Source organism: Chelonia mydas, chromosome 11 (assembly GCF_015237465.2).
Source record: "Chelonia mydas isolate rCheMyd1 chromosome 11, rCheMyd1.pri.v2, whole genome shotgun sequence".
In the NCBI taxonomy this organism is placed as follows: domain Eukaryota; kingdom Metazoa; phylum Chordata; order Testudines; family Cheloniidae; genus Chelonia; species Chelonia mydas.
This window is the reverse complement of record NC_051251.2, coordinates 23,853,176-23,873,504: the sequence shown is the minus strand read 5'-3', so window position 1 is coordinate 23,873,504 and position 20,329 is coordinate 23,853,176.

Below are 20,329 nucleotides of genomic sequence, written 5' to 3'. Positions count from 1 at the left end.
TGGAGTGAAGCATCATTAAATGCCGCAAGTTAAAAGTGAAACTAGTTATTTAAAACACTAACCATATAACTATCAGATATGCTCCCACGCAGACAGAGCTGCTCCTTGTTACATTAAATAGAGATGGGACATGGGGAGAGAGAAAGGGGTGAGACAAACAAAGCTGGATACCTGGGAATTACCAAGATATATAAAATAGTATATTAAAGGATAAGCAACGCTGCTCTTAGACAAATATCTTTCAAGAGCTTTTCTTCCAAGGATCTCAAAGTACTTTACAAACACTAATTAAGATTCACAACACCTCAGCAAGACAGTTAATTATTACCTCAATTTTACAGGTTAGGAAACTGACATACGGAGAGCTTAAATGTCTTGCCCAAGGACACACAATGATGCACTGCCAGAGCTCGGAATAAATCCAAGATCTTTTGATTCCTATACAGTAATTTAAATACTGGCTCATTATTCTTCTCTTGCTGTCTGCCATCAAAGCTGTTTAAGTTTTAAGAGCAGGGCAGGCAACCTTTACCGTGAGTATGGCAAAAGTCTCACTCTCCTCACTTAGTCCAGTTAAGGGGATGCATCTGGGTGACCCTCCTTGGTCCCCATTCCACTTGGCCAGAGAAGTTGTCTTCCACGTCTCCTCACTTGGACCAGGGGAAGGGACTGTGGGCCAGTGTAGGAAAGGACCAACTTCTCAGACCTCATCATTTAAGAAACAGAAAGGACGTGTTGGGATGCTAGTGCAGGATCATCGTCTTCACCCTTCCAGATGGGCAGGAGAGGGAGCACCAGTAGAGTTCTTTCCTCCCTGTTTGGTTGGCAGGGTGGGCATTGCACAGGCAGATCTCAGGCCTGCTAATCTAGAAGAGTCTTAGTTAGCCCTGGTAACCATGAAAGTTTCTGTGAGCCTTGCTAATAGTAGCAGACTTAGAGGTATTGGCCAGCCAATACCAGAGATACCAAACTGCTGCTGAAAATATGACCAACAGTTTCAAATTTATCACTTCATTTGCCCAGCCTCAGGGGACTAGTAATAGACTATGGAGTCTTTCATGTGTAGGTCCCCACTTTGAATTCAGCTTATTAGTGATCAAAAATCATCACCGTGTGATGCTGGTATCTATGAAATAATTTGATGGCCTCAATCTTCTTACAACAAGTTAGATACGTACATCTAACTCTCCCACGCAATCCTCCCCCCAACAACTGGCACTGTTATTGGCAGCCAGAGCCCAGACATCAAGGACTGTGCAGTCTATGGAAACAGCACTCCCCTTCCACTCCAAGAGGTGGTCCTTTGAAAATAGGTCCAGGAACACTGACAGGGCATAACTGCTTCCCATGCCATACCTGCTTCTTTGGATGAATAGAAAACATCACTGTCCACTGCTGGCAGTCTAGCACCTGGCATCAACACCAAACTTGCTGTGTATTTAAGAATGCATGTGATGCTGCTAAATTCAGTTATCTACTTATAAACCTATGTTTGAGAATCTACTGTCTCCAAATTGTACATTCACTGTCATATTACAAAAATAGGCCAAGATTTTCCAAAGTGATTTGGGATGCTTCAGTTTTTGGGTACTCAACTTGAGATACTTTCAAGGAAACTGCTTTTTCAGAAAGTGCTGAGCACCCAGCCTCTTAAAATCAAACCTCATTGAGGTGTCTTGTTTTGGGCACCCAAAAATATACAGCGCCCAAAAACCTGAATCACTGTAAAATCTCAGCTATTCTGTCCACAAATGCTAAGAATACCCTGAGATTAAATAGCCAGTCTCCTGGTATTGTTCTCGGGATCTGTGTGTGTTGAGGGAAAGAGAACAATGGAATTATGAGGAGCTCTTACACAAGTAAAGTAAACATCTTTTGGCAATTTACTGCTACACATTGAAGCTTCACTAGGTCATACAAAGTAGTGGAATAGCAGGAACACCCTTATACTAAGCAGTTTGTTTAACAGTGAGTAGTGAGTTTCCTGAACACTCCACTCAGGAATGGAGTTCTTTTATGAGATTGCCAGCTAAAGGAGGGAAAGCATGGAAGAAGTAGGAGATGAATGTTTAAGCAAGCTACAGCTGCTTAGAAACTATTCGAAGCTGCTGCCTCAGAGAGAGAGCTGTAGGGATCTACTGTGGGAATCCTGCAGTATGTTACTGACTGCATCACCAGTAAATACCACTGCAAGAACTAGGACTGATCAGCCTTTGAGAAAGAAAAGCGGGAAGGAGGGATAGAAAAGAGGTAGTGGAGAAGGGAAAAAACCAGTAAAAATATGGGGATTTTTTTTTGTGGAGAATAAAATCAATATGTAAAGATGTGTGTTCCACTTTTCACATATATGCAGTATGTAAACGAGAAACTGAGAGAGAGGGAGGAAGAGCTAGAGAGAAAAAGGAGAGACTACTAAAGAAATAAGCCCCCCTGTACAGACAGCCTGACGCCAGATGGCTTCTTCTAATAAATATTCAACCTTAACTCAGTTCCCATGTAACTTTGTTGTAAAGCTGCCAGCACACCCACACAGATCTGGGCCAGCAAAATGATTACAGTAGTACAAACAAAATAGTGCAATAGAGGAAACAGGCAGACAGGGTCCTGTATACAGAAAGACAGAGCTGTAAAGATGTGAGTTGATGAACCTTAAGATTTAACACTGAGAAACTCAAAATAATGACTTGGACAGGGGGAAGGGGAATTTAGGAAAATAACAGACTTATTTTCTCCCACTGCAGGTTTTATTGTTGGAAATATACAGAACATCAGACTGCAAATGGTACATTATAAATCAAAGATTACTCTGCATAATTTTTAGATTCAGCTGTAATTCACCTTGAGTGAAATAATAACCCAGATTAAATTTCCATTGTCAATTGTACCCACATGGAGTCCCAGTTAAAAAGAAGATTTTGTGCTGTGACATTTTCTATATTAATTGGGAGAAGAAAGGGGTGGCTTGCCATGTTTTCCTTCAGAAAATACTGGCTCAGTGCTCAAAAACATGCAACTTCAGTGGTATGTATGTGTGTTTTTTCAGGAGCTCTTTAATTTCAAAATTGCATTTGGAGACCTGAATAACAGAACATACCACGTTAGCAACCCCAAAAACTATTAAGATAGGCTCTTGACCAAATTTAGGATCCAGTGCTCAGATTTAAAAGAAAAAGAGAATAAGGGAAAGGACACTGCTTTGCAGACATGCCTTTATTAACACTTTGAAAAGGAATGAAACAAGGATAAGAACCAGATTACAAAAAAAAAAAACAACAACAAAAAAAAACAATGCTGGAGGTTTATGCTATTCACTTCTTGGCTTCCTTTCCAAAAGTTTTACATGCTGAATTTCTCATAATTAGACATTGGAAAAATGTGGGTATCCTGTTCAAAATGCCTACCTACAGCTAAGGTGGTTATTTAACTACCATTTATGCCCCAGTGATGGATCAAGTAGCTAAGATTATGCATTCAGTTTGATTCTGGGAGTATTTAGCAAGAGGCAAACCTTTCCTTTCCTGAGAATCCAGACTTTCAGTGCTATAAATTAGCTCACCACACTCATGGCAGGAAATTATTTAGGGTGATACCGGGAAGGTATAAATAGAAGTAATGTGATGGGATTAAGAAAAGGAAAAATGTAGGTTTAATATCAGGAAATATTTCCTTATTGTAAGAGTTCCTCTCTGAAAAGTCAGACAGATGATGAGATGTTGTGGGCTGCGGAATCAGGCTTCCACCACTTCCCTTGGGAGCAGATCACTGAGAATGTTTTAAAAACAAATCTGAACTCAGCACTAGGAAATATTCTGCAGGGAATAATCCTGCATTGGTCAAGGGATGGACTAGATCATTTAACAGGTCTCTCTCACCTCTAAATTTTCCATAATATTTTTTTTACTGTGACACCCACAATGTTGCATCTATGCTGATAGGAGGACAACCATGCCAAATAAAAGAATATAAAAAACTTTACCTGCCATATTACATTGCAAACTTATTTTAATTGCTAACCATTATTACCCCTAAATCTCCTCCATCATTACTGCTTCCCATGTTTCCCCCTGTCATTGAATGTGGTTTGGATTATTTTTTTCCAGATGTATTAGCTTGTATTTTCCCAAGATGAATCTACCTGACCTTCAGAAAAATACAGTTAGTAAAGAATGCAGCAGTGCATCTTCTCAGCAAAACTTTTTTCTACTACAGCTGGGCAAAATAATTTTAAAAATGCAGTGATGGATCAACCAAACTTATTCACAAATTCGGGTTTAATTCAGTAAATAGATTTGTCAAAAAAAGTGTATTTAAATGTTGAAATGAAACACTAACTTTTTGTTTTGAAACAACAAATTGCACTCTGAAAATTTACCTAGATTATGTAAAAAAACAAAAAGGGTAAAAAATATCCAAAAAAACCAAAATGGAAAAAAAAAATCACTTTGGATCAAATGAAATGTGCTGTTCAACCTGAAACAAAATTTGGGGATGGGGGAGTTGTTTTGGAGAGAAAAACTGACAGGTTTCTATTTCTGGTTAACCCAAATGATTTTCTTTTCAGATTTTCCCATTTTGGCCACCAAACCAACCAAACAAACAAACAAACAAAAATCAAAAAACGTCCAAACAGTTATTGACTCAGTTTTACTTACATCAGATTTGTCCTTCACTATGTTGGCTTGAACTTCAAGATACCCATCCTTAATAATCTGGGCCTGAAAGACTGCCTAATGCTCTGGGGTAAGGACTCATAGTCAACAGCTCTACTCTTCTGGCACAATGGAATTGACAACTGCAAAGGGAAAGCTTATTCATGAAGGTGTAGCCTAATTGATGGATTGGGGTATTGATTAATCTTTTAGACGGCATTGGTCGATAAGGGTTTGGTCTCCTGAGTGGCTACAGCATCAGGAAGATTGTTACTGATATTATTGGAATGAGAGACACCCCCGCTCCCCCAGGAGCATATGAGAAAATTGAAATTTATCATAAGTCCCTTTATTAACAAATCCACTAAGCAGATAAACAATCCCACAAACCCTGAAATACAACAGTAGATAGAGAGATTGCACCATTGCCCTTTGCTCTAACTGTTCACTCCCATCTGCTGCTGGGGAATCCCAGAGTGTCAGTCATTATCTTCGTCATCATCATCATCCTCACCACCAGTGAGGCATCTCCCCAGGCACATAAGCTGGGATTCAACTTTTATAATGTCTTATGCTGATGCCCACTGGGGTTCATCCATATTTATGAATATTCAACCCCTTTTCCTCATCTATGCTTCCACATCCCACTAAATTTGGGGTGCCCCATTTTCCCCTTTGTTTTCCCCTTATACTCACTAACATTTTTGTGACTCACTCACCATAACAACTTGTGTTTAGCACATTGCTGACAACTTATGTCTTCAAAAATCCCCAAAATATTCAAACTTTAGCTTTAACTGATACATTGTAATAGATATTTCCTAATCAGCAGCAGTTAACTGTTTCATCTTGTGACACAGGCTGACATGGGTAGCTAATTGATGAGTGACCCTATCTTTAGGTCTGAAGTCTTGCTTGGCTAATCTAAATATGTTACAGGCCTGAAGGCCCTGTGTTACTACATTATTTGATATTTATATTTCACTTCTATATCCTAAATGTATCTGATATCTTTTATCCTTGGCTACACAGGAGACAGCTTTTCTCAGTGGCTGGGCCAAGACTGTAGAGCAAACTCCAACAGGAGCTACAAACAAACTCAAGCCTCCCTGTATTTCCATTGCTAACAGAAACATAACTCAACATTTAGAAAAAAATCCACACACAGTTTTTCTCCTGTGGAGAGGAAGAGGGAAAGAACCACAGGAAACAGATGATTGTCTTGTCACCTAATATGCTTCAGGAAAGGCCTCAGGTGCCATTGGGATGGACACAGGCAGCCTAAAGGACCTCAACAGAATAATATGATTTTCCTTCGGTATATTGGTGTGATATGGGGGAGGGATAGCTCAGTGGTTTGAGCATTGGCCTGCTAAACCAAGGGTTATGAGTTCAATCCTTGAGGGGGCCATTTAGCGATCTGGGGCAAAAATTGGGGATTGGTCCTGCTTTGAGCAGGGGGTTGGACTAGATGACCTCCTGAGGTCCCTTCCAACTCTGATATTCTATGATAAAAACTTAATTTTAAAGGGCCTTTTTTTTCGGTGAGAGTGAGGTGCAGGTAGGATTACCACCTTTGAAATGCAAAAAATAAAATAAAAAATGCCCCCCCCCCCCAATCCCATTTCAACCCCAACCACAAGGCAACTTCACAACCCCTCCAGCCACTTATAATATCTAGATGGACAAAAAAGATAGATAAGATTAATATCACATGTCTCCTCACTCTCGTGTGACTCAAACCCTCTCACACACAAACCTAGATGAGAAGGTTCAGCCCAAGTTTTATGAAGTTTGACCTGTCCCTTACAGTATCCACTTGAAGGTAGATGCTTAATTTTAATATCTGGAAAGGAGGGCATATTTTCAAAAGTAACTTGGAGCCAATGGGGAACTCCTATTGTTCCAACTGTAAAAAAAAGTGGTACAATAAGAGTGTGTGGAGATTTCAAGGTCACCATAAACTCTGTGCTGGAAGTTGAAAAATACTCCCTGCCGCAAATTGAAGATATTTTTGCCAGTGTAGCAGGGGGACAAAAATTCAGCCAAATTGATTTGTCACAGGTCTACCTACAGATGAAAGCTCAGAAAGAAGGCATACCTCACAATCAACACGTAAGAGGGTCTGTAGCACTACAACAGGCTAGCGTTTGGTATTGCTTCAACTCCTGCTACATGGCAATGGACTAAGTTTTGCAACATATCCCAAGAATACAGTGTTATTTGGATGACATTATTGTGAGTGGTGGAACTGATGAAGAACATTTGGAAACACTGAAAAAAGGCTATTAAAATGTCTAGAAGAATACAGGTCACAAGGTAATCACATGAAATGTGAATTTTTCAAGGACTCGATGGCTTATTGTTGGCACATTATTGATGCACAAGGCCTCCATAAAACTCAGAAGATTTAAGGAGTCCTGGAAGCTCCACCACCAAAGGATATGCCACAATTTATATCATTTCTGGGATTTATCAACTACTACTATAAGACCAATTATAGTATATAACTGCTATAAGACCTAGCAACTGTATTGCATCTGCTGAACTGTTTACTGCAGACTGGTCAAAATTGGGTTTGGTCACGTGAGTATCAAAAAACTTTCCTGGAAGTAAAACAATTGGTCACATCAGACAGTGTACTTATACACTTTAACCCATCTTTGACTATCAGGTTAGCATGTGATGCTTCTTCACATGGTATTGGGGCAGTAATATCACACACAATTCCACATGGCAGGGAGAGAGACCCATAGCATTTTCCTCAAGATCTCTGAGAGTGGCAGAATGTAAGTAATAGACAAGGGAGCATCAAGTCTGGTATGGGGTGTCAAGAAATATGAAAGAAAATTCACCCTTGTGACAGACCACAAATTCTAGCAGCAATCCTTCATCGGAGGAAGGGTGTTTCTGTGACAACAGCAGTATGATTATACCAAGTAAACTGCACATAGGAGTATTAGAAGAACTCCACATAGGTCATCTAGGGGTAGTAAATATGAAGGAACTTGCCAGACATTTTGTCTGGTGGTCAGGCATGATACAGCAGCTTGCAAAGTAATGCTTGTGATGCCCACAGGAACAGCACATGACTAAACCAGCACCATTAAACCCCTGGGAATCCATCAGCTCCCTGGCAATTTCTGGATATTGATTTTGCAGAGCCATTTTTAGGAATGATGTATCTAATAGTGGTGGATGCCCATTCCAAATTGCCAGAAGAAAAACTAAAGTTTGTTTGCAAGTACTGGGCTGCCAGAACAAGCTATGAGTGACAACAATCCTCAGTTTAGTTCAGAAGAGTTTCAATGATTCATGAAGAAAAATGGTATTAGACATATTACCTCAGCACCATATCACCCAGCCAAAAATGGCTTGGTTGAAAGGTTTTTACGTACTTTTAAGAAAGCCCTGCGATCCATGGCAGAAGAGAAGGAATCATTACAGGAGAAGCTATCACACTTCTTGCTAGAATATCGACACATGATACGTGCCACGACAAACAAAACACCTGCAATGCTATTTATAGGCCAAAATCTCAGGTCATGCTTGGTGCCACCACACTGACCAATTACAAGATTCAGGGGTGATTCCAGGCTGACATTGCTGCAGGGACACCACTTCCTCAGGAGAGCGTTTAAAATGTTGGCAGACAATTCAGAAAGCAAATGCAAGCCACTTGAAAGGCTTGACTTATAACTGGACCTTGTTCCCCCACAAGTACTACTGAAATTGTTGTGCCCATTTGAGGGGGGAGAACAGATGTGATGTATCTGAATATATTGAGCAGAGTCTGGAATCTGTTTATGTGAATTTGCAGTTACAGTTTCCTAAGCAGTTGCTTATGTCGAATCTGTGGTTACTAAGTTTTTCTAATTTCTCGATGCAACACAGAGTCATCCAGTCATCATGGCTCCAACTGTATGCATGTGTCTGTGTTTACAATCAGGGATTTGTGCTATATCCACAATACATAACAATAGCTAACATAGGGAAGCACCTCCAAGGATATCTCTAAACTGCAGTCCCTGCTACTGTTCCTCCCATGTGCAAAGGAGGAGGCTTTGGGGCTTAATGTCCCAGGACAGGTCTGTCTGAGTACAGTAGGCTCAAATAATAGCAAAAGCATTTATTCCACAATGCGCGAATGACTATTTTAGCTCTCAAAATTGCCCAACCAAACTGGAATTAATAGAGCTTGCTATCACCTCAAAATCTGGCCTCTTCCTTCCATGGGATTTTCCATAGAAGTAAGCACTACACTTGGCAATAAGGGTTGGCAAGTTCACCTTTACCTTTAAGCAACTTTTTTTTTTTTAAAGTTTGATAGCCAAAGAATTAGGTTTTATACTGTCTGAAAGCAATTTTATTCGGAATAGATTCCTTCAGATAAAATCTATTTGACTGGAATTAGACTGAATCTCAATATAAGTAAATGAGCCAAAAAGAGAGAAACTCAATAAAGATGACCCAAAAAAAGTCTTCATCCAACACATTTGTGGTGAAACTGTGTTTTCTCTTCAGAGACGCCTACAGTGATTTTGGACATGAGACGGTAGAACACACCGTGTTGGTGCTCACAGCCATTACTTTGTAATTGAATAAGATAGATGTGTTCATTCATATGAACTAATGTAGTTTTTCTCATGAAGGTTTCATATTACACAAATCCATTAGCATATTTACAAATTAATCTTCCCTTAGGAAGAAAAGATCAAAGATTTACAGAAGGAAGTGCTTTATTACTTTTAAACTGGTTTTTCTTATTTAGGAAAAGTGAAAGGAAGAAAGATATGAAGGAGAATTATGTTGAACTATAAATGCTTTTATTATGGCTACTGTACAGCAGCTTTGTGGGAGACTGAAATGTACAAAAGTACATCAGGGAATTAAAGCAGTGTACACAAGTTCAGTATTAAAAAATATAACAGGTGCCCATATAAAAGTTCATACAGTGCAAACTATTTTATAACTGAACTCATTACTATGAATAATTTAGAAAGAGATTCTACACTGGGGAAAATATTTAGACTGTTTTATTCAGTTTACCTTTCACATGTTTTCTGTCATTTCTCTTACCTCTTTTGCTAGTTGCTGAAGATAGATGTAGTTAACCAAATGGTATTTTCACCTTGCCATTCCCCGTCCTACTTGATCCCAAAGGAAAGCCATACTGCAGAAGTGATTACATTATCTTTTCAATGGCTGCATCGCATAATGCCATAAAGGAATGATTATGCCTTCACATAGACTCAAAGTGAAGCACAGTTAGGGTAGTCAGGAAGATAAAACTTTTATTTTGAACAAATACCTTGCATAATAAAGAGTATTACAGGTAAAATCAATTGATTTTTCTTTGTTTAAACTTTGCTCCATTATAAAGTCCTTCTTTATGGGGACTTTTAAAAGACTTTCTGCTATGGAAGAAAATACAGAATAACATAGCAGCAAGACTGCTAAATGAGATGCAAACCTTTAATGATTTATTAATAACTACTTTCTACAACATTTCTAACTACTGAAGACAAATCAGAACACTAAATATATTAAGCCCTTCTCTTCAGAGAAAAAAAATCTGTTGGAACATGGCAAGAATATCAGCAAATTCACAAGAAAAAAAAATAGCTTTTGCCTGTCACTTGAGGTGCATTATGTTGAACAGTTTCTAAATCTTTTGTGGGCAGATATTGTAGTGGTTTGTTGTTGTTGTAAATGTTGAGACTATTCTGAAACAAAAATGTATGATTTTCCAAAGACTAAATTCAGAACATAATTCATCAACAGTTACAATTCCCATTTTCTCATTATTATTGTGTTCTTTCAAGTGTACCTTCCCCCACCTCCATGAAATAGTAACTGGCTAATAAAATGCCTAATGGAAAACTTATTTTAGACTTACAGTGATAGCTCTTCCTTAGGTGTCAATCCTCTCTCTCCTTCCCTGCCCCCAACCCCACTGGTGTGTACACAAGGCCCATGGAGCAAAAGAACTGCTGTGGTTCCACTGCACTGAAAGAGCAAACCATGGAAAGGCCATGCAGCAAGACTCTGCACCTGCAGAGTGCACTGCTTTACAGCAACTCACTCCATGGCATGAATGGGAGTTTAGAGGGCAGACCAGGAGAGGGTGGAGATTACAGCCAATAGATCTAAACACTATGCAAATGCACTCTTCACAACTCACTCCTAACTGGTGCACCACAGGCCTTGTCTGATACTACAGCCTGAAGGCTGCACTAGAAGCCAAAGTGTTTAAGCTCCACTCCCTAGCTCTTTTTTATATGGAGGATTCTCCCATTTCCACATAAGTCCCCTACTTTTGCAGGCTTTGGGTGGGCTGAGATTTTGGCCCTTTGACTATAGAGCCGAAGGAATTTTATTGCAAAAACCTTCACTTATCCGTTTTTTCTTCACATATGCTTTCCTTAAGAATCAGACAGAGGATTCTCTACACCCACTTCCTCTACTTTTCCCGAACAGTCAGAGGGAAAAGTGTTCTCTAGTACAGCAGTTCTCAACCAGGGGTCTGGGCCCTACTAGGGGCTGCAAGCAGCTTTCAGGGGGTTTTCCAAGCAGGGCCAATGTTAGACTCGCTGGGGTCCAGGGCAGAAAGTCAAAGTGCCTCTGTGCAGGGCTGAAGCCTGGGGCCCTGAGCCCTGCCACTTGGGGCTGAAGCCAAAGCCTGAGCAGCCCAATAACCACACAGCTGCGGCCCAGATGTGTGCTAAAAAAATCTCACAACTTGTCGCTCCGGTCTGGCAGCAGGAGGGGCCAGCCGAGAGGGAGAGGCATCAGCAGCCTTGCTGGAGTGCTTCTGCCAGCAGTGGAGCCAGTGAGTGTGACGAGGGGCAGAGTATGGGAGAGTGGGTCTATGGGGGTGGGGGGGCGCTCTGGGTAGTGAAGAGGTGGAGGGTAAAGGGCAGCATAAGCCCAGGAACTAGAGGTTCTGCTCCTGGCCCTGTGCCCAGAGTCCCAGCTGCCTGCCCCACAGCCATGGGGGTTCCACTCCTGGCCCTGGCACTGGGCATTAGGGTCTGTGTGGGGTTTTAGCGGGGAGGGCAGTGGGCATAGGGGCCTGTGGGGGGGTCTCTGGGCAGGGGAACACTAGGTATAGGGAGTCAGGGGGGCGTTGGGCGGGGGGTTGGTCGGGTGTCCCAAGGGGAAGGTCAGGCTGGCAGTGCAGGGCAGGGTGGACCAATGTGTGTCTGGCACAATGGTTCTCGACCTGTGGCCCACAAAACACATTGTGGACCACATATGGAGCCCACAATGGTACGTAGATTGAGAACCACTGCTCTAGTGCTAGCCCTGGCTTTGACATGTAACAAAACAATTGCTGTGACACTGGTGGGCCGTGGGGTTTTTATAGCTTATTGTGGAGGGTATCAGAAAGAAAAAGGTTATGAAACCCCACTCTAGTGGTTAGAGAAGGAGGCTGAGAGGCAAGATTCCTTAGTTATATTTCAGGCTTTGCCATTGACTAGGTTTGTAACTTTCAGAAAGTCACAACTTTTCTGTGAAAGGTTTACCCATCTGTTGAAATGGGTATAAATAATACTTACCTATCTGCCTATATAAATATTTCTACAGCACCAATCACCAGTTTCTATGAACTACACAGAGTTGTTTTCAGGCATAGTAACCATTTGTAAAGTACTTTGAAATCCTTGAAGTAAAGGCCGGATACATTATTACAATAGTCATACTTTGCAGTTATATAGTGTCTTTCATTCAAGGATCTCAAAGTGCTTTACAAACAATTAACAGACCCTTGCTAATCACAATGAGGTATATGTAAATATGAGGTATATGTACCTATGAGGTATATGTAAATAAAAATAATTCTATCTGGGGCCAGTTTCAAACCTATTCCCCAACATTTAGGTTTGTATGAAATACCTCAGCCTGATATTGCAATCCATCAATCATGTGAGCAGTGAGTCCTATTGAAGTCAATGAAACTTTTTGTTGAGAATGTGCTATTGACAAATTCTACTGTGGAGATTAATGCTAATAATCTTATGGTGGAAGTTTCAAGTTAAATGGAAATGTGATTAAAAAAGAATGGCTGGAATAGAGAATAAAGGCATAGTCTAGGGCCTGAATTTGATGATTGCAGTTCAGCTATAATTTTAAAAAAAACCAAAACACAGGGCAACATGCTCTTCCAAAATCCAAGTTAGAAGTCAAGATTGATTCCCTGCTTTTCCCATTCATCCAGATCTCCAACTGTTACCAGCTTCTTGGGGATAGTTGAACATTGGATGTTGACTGACTTGCAGATCTGAGGTGCAATTTTATACCCCAAGTCTTTCAGGTGATCAAAAATAGACAGCAACTATGTTTCCATTAATGAAAAATAATAATTAGTCACAGAGTTTAAGGTCATCCAGTCTGACCTGCATATCTCAGGCCACAAACATCACCCAGCACTCACACACTAAACCTAGCAACCAATATTAGACAAAAGCATTACAGTTCACAGGAGACTAAATTATTATGTGCCACAGATGGAGAATAGAAGGGATCAAGGTGCACCAAGGCCCTGCAATGGTAGGGAAATGATTAAGTGAGATAAACCCAGATAATCCCAGCAAGGGACTCACACCCCATGCCACAGAGATTCACAGATTCCAAGGCCTGAAGGGACCACTGTGATCATCTAGTCTGACCTCCTGTATAACAGAGGCCACAGAACTTTCCCCAAATAATTACTACAGAAGATCTTTTGAATCAAGATTGGATGTTTCTCTAAAAATGGTCTGTGATGGAGAAGCCACCAGAATCCTCGGTAAAGGTGAAAAAAAAAAATCCACCAAGGTCACTGCCAATCTGACCTGGGGGAAAATTCCTTCTCCAACCCACATATGGTGATCAGTTAGATCCTGAGCACATGAAGAAGACTCACCAGCAAAGCAAGTGAGAGAGAATGCTCAGTACCACCTCAGAGCATCGGCCCACCTCTTCCAGTGCCCTATCTCCAGCTGTGGCCTTCTCTGATGCTTCAGAAGAAGGAGACAAAAAAATCTAGAATATACAGGAGGGAAGGGCATGAACCTTCCTGACCCCTGCAGGTGACTGGCTAAAGGTTCGAAGCATGAGATTTTATGAATATAAAAGAAACCAGAAGGGACCCCAAGAGAGAGAATCTAAACCATGGGTGTGCTGTGAATGACTGTGTCTGTCATTCAATATAAGGAATTAATCAATCAAGTGCATGTTACATTAAATATGAATGATGAGTATGTAGAATAAAATAACTAGGAGACAAATCTGTGTCTTAAATATAAACTAGCAGTGCCACAGGCAACTTTTGCATTATATGAAATAAAAAGGTTCAACCTGATCTAGTAGAGTGCAAAAAATAAAGATCAGTGTATATTTAAGGGAAATGATTTAGGGTTTTTGTGAAATTAAGAAATAAAGTTTTATAAAGCTGGTTTCTATTTAGCAGAGTACTTTGCTTTAAAAACTTGAAGATGACTAGCGTAGTGCAGATTTGTTTTGTTCTTTTGTTGAGAATAGATACAAAAAGAACAGTTATTGTGAAAAAAAGAATAAGGCCAAATATAGAAAGAGTAGAAGTTGATAGAGGAAATGTCAGAAAGAACACGTTAGTTGAGTATTAATTGTGAGTCTGACTCCTTCATACAATATGAAGAATAAACAGCTTGAGCCACAAAGGCTCATTTGTGTGCCATAAAACACATTGCATGGGAAACCACTTCTCTAGCGCTCCAAAGGAAATGGTTTCTTTCATCTCTGATCAAATACCAGAGGTAAGCTTCTATTTTTCTTTCTTTTATTATTATTTTGTATTTAATTTTGAAGGGCCAGCAGCCAAATTCTGCTCTCCATTACACCAAAGTCAATGGAGTTTATGCCCCTAGAGTGGAGAACAGAACTAAGCCTAAGGTGTTTTTTGATAATTCAGAAAATTATTTGACTTTGACTGAGTTGATGGTGGAGAGAGCAAGTATATTTTGCTGGACCTTTTCAAAAAAACAAGAGTGGAAACAGCGTACCACCTGGTCACCACATGGAAACTTTGAAGGGAGGACAGGACAAATGGCTGCTCTCTCCAAGCTACTGGAGACGCTGGGAGAAGAAATCTGCACCATCCTCATCCTCACAAAATAGATTCAGATAAGGGATGAAGGGATGCTAGGACCCACTGGAAAGGGGAGGGAGGCACAGTGGGAAGGAAAAGGGGTGAGGATCCCAAAGGTAGATAGACCTAATCAAATTCAGATGGTATGGGTCATCCAAATGTGGCCATCATTTGAATCAGTATTCCCTGTTACAGCCTGCTGAGCATGTAATGAAAACACCAGCTGTTTGGAGACCCTGCAAAGTCAATGTCCAACTGAGTCAATTTTTAAAACTCCCTTATTTGATTTGATCACAGCTCTTTTGGTTGGCTGGGAAATATTTTTTTTAAAAGTGTAGTGGTTGACAGGGATAAGTAGGGGAAAGTACAAAGCAAAGGACAAAAAGAGTGTATAAGGATTTTACACACATACACACATACCTTTATCTTTTTTTCACTTCTTCCCCTATACCAAAAAGGGAATCCAAGCATCCCATTTTACATTTTTTAAAATAAATATGCAGTATTTTTAGTTCTGGATCTTTATGAATAATAGAGAGGTTGATCACAGGATATTGAACATGATTCATAGATTGATAGATTTCTGGGCCAGAAGGGACCATTATGATCATCTAGTCTGACCTCCTGTATAACACAGCCCATAGAACTTCTCCAAAATAATTCCTAGCGCATAATTCCTACTACATATCTTTTAGAAAAACCATCTAATCTTGATTTTAAAATGGTCATTGATGGAGAATCCACCACAACCCTTGGTAAATTGTTCCAATGGTTAATTACCTTCACTGTAAAACATTTACACCTTGTTTCCAGTCTGAATTCGTCTAGTTTCAACTTCCAGCCATGGGGTTGTTTTATAGTTTTCTCTGCTAGACTGAAGAGCCTAATATCAAATATTTGTTTCCCACGTAGATACTGATAGAATGTAATCAAGTCACCCCTTAACCTTCTCTTTGTTAAGCTAAATAAATTGAATTCTTTGAGTCTATTACTGTAAGACATATTTTCTAATCCTTTAATTATTCTTGTGGCTCTTCTCCAAACCCTCTCCAATGTATCAATGTCCTTCTTAAGTTGTGAGCACTAGAACTAGACACAATATTTCACCCACAGTCGCACCAGGGCCGATTACAGAGGAAAAATATCCTTTACTTCTATTTGAGATTCCCTTGTTTATGCATCCCAGGATCACATTAGCTATTTTGGTCAGTGTCACATTCAGAGCTCCTATTCAGATGATTATCTGCAAAATCTTTTTCAGAGTCCCCACTTCCAGGACAGAGTCCCCCATCCTATCAGAGTGGCCTACATCCTTTATTCCTAGATATGTATATTTGCAGTTAACCATATGAAAACTCACATTGTTTGCTTACGCCCAGTTTCCCAAGCAATCCAGATCCTGCTGAATTAGTGACCTGTCCTCTCTGTTATTGACCTTAGGCTTGAATAGAGACTGGGAGTGGATGGGTCATTACACAAAGTAAAACTATTTCCCCATGTTTATTCGCCCCCTCCCCCCCACTGTTCCTCAGACGTTCTTGTCAACTGCTGGAAATGGCCCACCTTGATTACCTCTACAAAAGGTTTTCTCCCCCCTTTCCCCCCCCCCCCCCGCTCTCCTGCTGGTATTAGCTCATCTTAAGTGATCACTCTCCTTACAGTGTGTATGATAACACTCATTGTTTCATGTTCTCTGTGTATATAAATCTCCCCACTGTATTTTCCACTGAATGCATCCGATGAAGTGAGCTGTAGCTCACAAAAGCTTATGCTCAAATAAATTTGTTAGTCTCTAAGGTGCCACAAGTATTCCTTTTCTTTTTACCTCGAGTTTTGTGTCACCGCAAACTTTATCAGTGATGATTTTATATTTTCTTATAGGTCATTGATAAAAACGTTAAATAATGTAGAGGCAAGTATTGATCCCTGCTGGACCAAACTGGAAATATACCCACTCAAAGATGATTCCCTGTTAACAATTACATTTTGAGAACCTATCATTTAGCCAGTTTTTAATCCATTCAATGTGTGCCATGTTAATTTTATATCTTTGTAGGGTTTGTTGTTTTTTCTTCCAATCAAAAGGTTGCGTGGTACCAATCAAATGCCTTACCAGATGTCTATTACGTCAGCATAGTTACCTGTGTCAACCAAACTTGTAATCTCATTTTAAAAAAGTTATCAAGTGAGTTTGACAAGATGTATTTCCATAAACCCATATTTATTTACATTAATTACATTATGTCCTTTAATTCTTTATTAATCAACTCCAATATCAGCCACTCCATTATCTTACCTAGGATTGATAATGTTGTTAATGACTGATAACGAGCATTGTTCTTATTCTAATTCAGCTATTGGGGCTGTCCTGCAGTGTTGTCTGGGATCAGTGCTCTCAACAAGAGAATCACTGATCACACAACATTTCAAGGCTGGAATAAACGACATGTGGTCCCCTGCTATACAATGCCTGACTTATTTAAGCTTTGTGCAGGCACTGAATATGAAGTGAGGGGTACAGAATTCATCCCCCAACCTGCCGGCAACACATCCTTGTGCAGCCACTACTCTGCTCATAGGCTTATAGAGTAGTTGCTGCCATTTTACACATGGAGCATTAGGGGCACTGGAACAGTGTAGCAATGGAACCCATAGGCCCCAGGCCTATGTGCCAGCCTATTCAGTAAAGTTCAGCTGGCATGGAGACTTCCCTGCCTAGTCAGTCCATTTGTTCTTAAATGCCCATCCAAGTGCTAGCTAACTATTTCAAGTAGTGCAGAGGGACTTGTGAATTTCACTTTGTATTATTTTTGTCAAAATAGGACAAGCTTTTTCACTGTGCCACAATCTAAAATGATATAAGTGCAAAGTCTCTGTAGCGAATTAACAATAAAAGAATAAAACAGTTAAACGAATATATTTTTCATGCTCAAGGGCTATGTGTTTAACAGTTTTCTAACTGTTCATTCATTTATATAAAAATACTTCGGTTATTATCTACTTGAGTTGAAATTAGATATTTAATTGACTGGAGGGAATAGAATTCACTCACTTTTAAATAAGGCAATGATTTAAAAATATTCCTGTAAAGTGATTTGTAAGACCACCACCAGCACTAGTTTTTGGCACACGGCCTTGCGTGTGCATATATTTTATAAGCTTGGTTGTTTTTAGTACTGTGAGAGCTAACTTCTTCAGAAACATGTTTATCTTAATTAGGAAAGTCAATAGACTTCTAATGGGAAGAAATGGGTATTTTTCTCTATGGTATCTAAAGCATCAAAGGCCTAATTCTTGTGCCAAACCAATCTTCCTTCCTGCCTGCCTTTCAAACCCAGGTGATTGCAGACAGATGAACAGACATTTTCCCAAAAGCTTCTATTGACCTGGCTCCAGTCCTTTCCCTTTCCCTTTCTCTGTTTCCCTCTCTATCTGCATGTCACTTTTCTTTCTCTTTATGTGTATTTTTTGTATTTTTGCCTCAGGAAACCAAGGGATATTCATGGCACTGAGGCAAATAATGTGGAATTAAAAACTAAATTCTTCAGGCCTTATCCTAGCAACAGGACCATCACCATCTGTTCAGAGGACAGGGCTGCCATTATCTACAACATTCTTTGTACATACTCCATCACCTGTGAGGGGGAAAACATTGCCCCTTACCCTGGGTTCTTTGTCTAAAAACAAAGTAGTCTGCTTCCTTCTAATGCCATACATTTCATAAATGTGATATACAGTTCATTTAAAGGGATTAGACATGAATAAAGGCCTAAAACCGAATTTAAAAAAGAAAAAAAATCTAAGAAATCACATCTGCATGTTAAACAGCAAAGGCAAATATTGCTTACTTTAAATAATCATTGGAGATATATTATTTTAAAAGTTTGTGCAAATTTTACAGTTGAATGCAAGCTTCAGCAATGCAAGCACAATACATTTGACTTTTTCTAGGTTTATTTTATAACATCAACAGTTCTGTTATTAATTTTTAAATTTAAACACCTAATTAAAAATCTGCATTCCCTCATGTGCTATAAAAGGCCATTTCAGCTGTTTGGAGCCAGCATTATCCAAGCTGAGGCCCCAATGCACAGGGACAGTGTATGAGGACAGCACATCTTTTACTCAGAAAAAATGTGGGACGGGATACAAAGTTTTAATAATACCTGCTAACTTAGTTCAAAGTCCCTTTCCTGTACTCTTTAAACACCACATTATATATTCCTAACTTTCTTGCTCTCTGTATATTTGAACAGAGTTAGAAAATAAGTGAAAAGGCATATGATAAATGTAGTTAGTAGTCAAAAATAAATAGTCTTAGAAATTCATCAACAGTCCAGAGTTCAAATTATATCCATGATATAAATAAATAAATAAATAAATAAATCTGTAAAGGTTGGCTGTCTGGTGTCTTGGTTTTTTTCAAGTCAATTATTAATATAGATATAGTCATATTTATTTCCCCACATTAAAAATATGTTTGTGGCATGCAACTTGGTCATATAAATTGGCCAGATCTGCCTGCTTTTACCAAATCTGCAAGGAGCTCATCCACTGTACGGTTATGAACCAGAGAAAAACAGCAATGGTAACATTGGACAACATCGGTACTATCATCTCCTTCACTGAACAAAATGTCAGTGGGCCCAAACTTGCAGAAATGAGAGAGAAAGAGAATTAGTGACCGGTGGCACTATCTGTGCCTGCCCCAATTCTAGCCTAAACAAGCGCTTCCCCAGGTGGGGGGAAAGGGTAGACTATCTGCCAGTGTCTCAGAGGCAGAGGGAGTGTGAACAGAAAGTAATGCATCTAGCTCAGGCACAGAAGTAGTGATGGAAATTTGTATTGTGAGGGAACAACTTCTTCCAGTTCCCATACCTCCCACCCTGTTCCCTACCAACTCGCATGGACACTGGCTACTACTGGCACAGTGATTCTGTTGACTATCTTGATCCATTTGCCCGTGCTCTATCACTTTTGGGGAAAATATTCCAAATTATGACAGTCTTGGTGCTGAATCACTGACACAGACACAGAACTGTTTAAAGAAGCAAGCTTCTTCCATATCTACAACATGACAACCTTGGTCCACATGCTAGATCAAATATTCAATCACTTTAAGATTACCTGTATAACTACTGAAATGAATAACCATTTATTTACATCTGTTTAGTTCATAAGGTTCCATTGGAGAAAAGCATATGCTAAGTCACCACCGTCAGACTCATTTCCTAGATGTTAATTTGCAGTGACATAACCCTCATTCCTCAAGCAAGCAGAGGCTCAGAATTCAGCTTGAGTGGAATGAGTGTCCAAATTTTTGCAGGTGAGATGTGCAGAAGCAGATACAAAAATGAAGGTAAAATGTATTAAAAACTGCTGGATACTGATCCCACTCAATCTATGAATGGTATTGGTTGTGTCAGAAGGAAGTCCCCCATCTCAAAGGATGTGGGGAGAGTTAAAGTCTGGAATGGGTGGGTGAACTGACTCAGGAATCTATACTGGACAATAATTCCCATGAAAGCTAAGTAAGTGGTTACCATTAAAAAGTCAACATTTGCCAACA